Genomic DNA, 3,964 nt, shown 5'->3' on the forward strand with positions numbered 1-3,964 from the left:
TGTATCCTCAAATGTAGACAATGAATGGGGAAGGATGAAGAATGAATATTCTGAAGAGAGAGCTGCAAGATTGTTCCCCTAATATATTCTTTCTTTAAAATAGCTTCTCCAAGAAGGGTGCTAGTGGCTCACACTTGTAGTTTTAGTTACTCAAGGATCTGAGATCCAAGCATCTGTAGGCAGACATACATGAGAGAAACTCTTCTCTTCAATTAACCAGAAAATAACTGGATGGAGAGGTATGGCTCAAGTGTTAGCATAATAACCTTGAGTAGCAAAAACTAAGCAAAACCATGAGTCTGCGTCCAAGCCATATTACCAATACAAATACAAAAAATTGAGCTTTGAGGGGAATCTGAGCGATAATGCATTATTTCATTCTGTCTTGGATTCTGTTCATGGTGGTGAAATGAATTAACAGGTTGGCTGTTTTGTTGTTGTTATTTTTTTTTTTTTACTAATGTCAGGAACCAAATCAAACAAAACAGTGAGGAGTAAATAGATTTGTTTAAAAGTGATAAAGAAGGAGAGAAGGAGGAGGAGGAGGAGGGCCTTTCTCTCAGATTTAATTATCTTTCTCATGCACTTATTATTTGCTTCAAATGAATATTTTGTAGTTAATGTCAAATAAGGAGAATATACTATAAGCAAACAAGAGATTTAGAAATAACTTTTTATTCCTTTTTTTCTTTGAGCTTCTGCTATACATCATTATTTGAGTTTTAATACTTTGTGACTATATTTCAATAACATTTTTCTAACAATAACATCTCATACCTGAACTATGGATGAAGTTATGAGAACAAGCACATGAAGAAGAAATGCTCTTCTCAACTATAAACACTTCACATAAATCTTCAGAAGATTTAACACCAGATCTTTATTTTAATTCTTATTCTGTGTCCCACATACATGGTTACATTATTCCCTGCAATAATATTTTCTTCAACTGGATTCTCTGTTCTGGGATCACAGTGCGCCTTCTGACCTGAACTCTTATCTTCTACCTTCTAACAGGACAGCAGTCATAGGTCAGGCAAAGAAATGTGGGGAACTGTTTGTATTTCCTATATTAATTGGATGAAGAAGGAATGTTATTCAGAGAACTTAGGGGGGAGAAAGAACACTTATTTTCCCCTATAACTATTTAGTGTAACAGGAATTTTTATTGGTTGAATAATGCATGCATATAGAGTATGCTGAGCAAGTTCAAACTTCTTCATCCTCTTTCCTTGATCTCCCCCATCACATTGTACCCCAGCAGAACCTATTTTATATTCCTATCAATCTTTTTGTTAGTGTGTAGTAATTTGCAAAGGAATGTATCATAGTGCTTCACACACACGCGTATTAATCCCCTCCATTGTTACCTCTTTCTATGTCCTATTCCATTTTCACTAAATTTCCTTATGCCATATATAGGTATATGTGTGTATATGTAAATACATATGTTTGTGTATGTATTTATATATATATATATATATATATATCTTTTAAGTCTGGAATCTACATATAAGGAAAATATATGACTTTACCCTTCTGAAGCTGGCTTGCCTTGTTTCAAATGATAATCTTTAGTTTCATTCATTTTCCAACAAATGACATCATTTTATTTCTCACTATGACTAAATAGTACTCTATTGTGTGGATATACTTTCTCTTGTCCATTTAGTGGTCCTAGGACACCCAGGGTGCTTCCATAGCTTGACTGTTGAGAATAGCATGTAGTGCAATGAACATGGATGTGCAAGTGTGTCTTATTGTATCTTGATTTCTATGCCTTTGCCTATGTGCCCAAGATTGGTATTTGATGAATCATAGAGTAGTTCCAGTTTAAGCTTTTGAGGTGCCTTCATACTGTTTTCCTAGTGGCGGAACAAATTTCCATCTACCAATAGTGTGTGAAGGCTCCTCTTCCCCTGTACTCCCCCCAGCTTTTGTTCACATTGTTGTTCATGCTCCTGATGATGGCAGTTCTGGCAAGATCAGAAAAATCTCAATGCCACTTTGACTTGAATGTTCTCTTCATAGCCACTTTTATTTTTTCTCTATGGTCAACGTTCATTTTCTGTATGTTGAGACATTTGCATTTTCTCTATGTTCCTTCATGTATTTATTGGCCAGCTATACTTCTTTCAAGAATTTTCTATTCAGTTCAGTTGGCCACTCATAAATTGGGTTGGTGATTCTTTAGGTGTTTAGTTTTTTTAGCTACATAAGTATTCTGGTTATTAATCCCTTGTCAGATGTATAACCGGCAAAGTTATGCAATCCTACTTGTCAATCCTTTCTCTTATTTTGTGAACTGTTGAAGTTTTATTGGAAAAAGTATTCCTTTTATTTATATATTTCGGTGCTTACCTAAAGGTTTGCTGTAGTAGTTTCAAGATTTCAAGTCTTATATTAAGATATAAGGTTCACTTTGAATTTATATTAGTACAAGGCAAGAGACAAGGATTCAGTTTCAGTCTTCTATACTCAGATATCCAGTTTCCCAACACCATTTTTTGAGACAGCAGTCTTTTCTCCAATTGTTTTTGCCAATTTTGTGAAAACAAACAGAAAAAACCCCTCTTGGATGTAACTGAATGGGCTTATTTCTGGGTCTCATTGTCTACTCTGTATGTATATTTTTTCCAGAAAAATGTTGGTTTTTATTAGTGAGGCTCTGTGATCACTCTGTTTGCAGTGAGGTACTTTACTCATCTTGCTCAGGATTCTTTTACCATTTGGTGTCTTTTGTGCTTCCATAGGAACTATGTCCGTGGAGATGTTATTTCTGAGATTGCATTGAATATATAGATTGCTTTTGGTAGTAGAGCCATTTTTTTCCACAATATTGATTTATACAGGTAAATTTGAGGTATTATTTGTCAGTTCTTCAATAGACTAGACATTAAAATGCTAGCATGGTGGTATGTAACTCCCTTCTTAAATAGGAAAATCACACTGCAGATTGGTCAAGGCAAAAAGTGAGACTCTATCTCATGAATAACCAGATGAACAAATGTAGAGTACTTGCCTAGTAACCATGAAGCCCTGAGTTCAAATACAAGCAAAAGAAAAAAAAGACTAAATATATTTTCCATGTGAGTGACCCCAGGTCCTACCTGAGATAAAGTTTCAGGACAAAATGTTGTACAGAAACAATTATAGGGTCTGGGAAGGTGGCTCAGTGGTAGAGCGCTTGCCTTGCATGCATGAGGGCCTGGGTTTGATTCCTCAGCACCACATAGGCAGGAAGTGGCGCTGTGGCTCAAGTGGTAGAGCTGAAGAGCTGAGGGACAGCGCCCAGTCCCAGAGTTGAGACCCCATAACCAGACCTCTTCCTTCCCCCCACAAAGGAAACAATTATAGCAGCATTCATCTTAATAGTCAGGAAAGGAAAGACCTTAAGCCCATGAAATGATAAACTGATAAATAAAATAAATAAAGAAGAATAAATAAAGAAAATAAATTAAGAAAAATAAATTAAGCTGCGATGGATGCTACAACATAGAAGAAACTTGAAAGCTGTATGTAAAGTGAAAGCTAGAGACAAGGGAATATACATTGTAAGATTTCAATTATGTATGTCCAAAATAGGCAAACCTGCAGGGATAGTAGTTACTTGGCAGTTGACTATGAGCTGAAAGGTGATGGGTTATTATCAAAGATGCATACAACTTTTGGGAAGCATTAAAGATTATTTTACAAAATTTATTGCAGTGATAGGTTTCTATCTCTGTGATCATATTAATTGTAGGCCTCAAGTGGGTGAATATATAAAATATGAATTCTATCTCAATAAATCTGTGAAAAGTAATAATTAGGCACTAGAAAAACCATAGGAGCTTAAAAAACAATTTGGTAAAAATAATTTCATGTTTGATATGTAGTAAGATTAATATAATTTATTCTGGAATGATAAATATGTATATTAAAATTTTGAGAGCAATGAAAGAATAGAAACAGAATATTTAAC

The sequence above is a fragment of the Dipodomys merriami genome, unplaced genomic scaffold (genome assembly GCF_024711535.1).
Source record: "Dipodomys merriami isolate MVZ:Mamm:240054 unplaced genomic scaffold, mDipMer1.0.p SCAF_31, whole genome shotgun sequence".
Lineage (NCBI taxonomy): Eukaryota > Metazoa > Chordata > Mammalia > Rodentia > Heteromyidae > Dipodomys > Dipodomys merriami.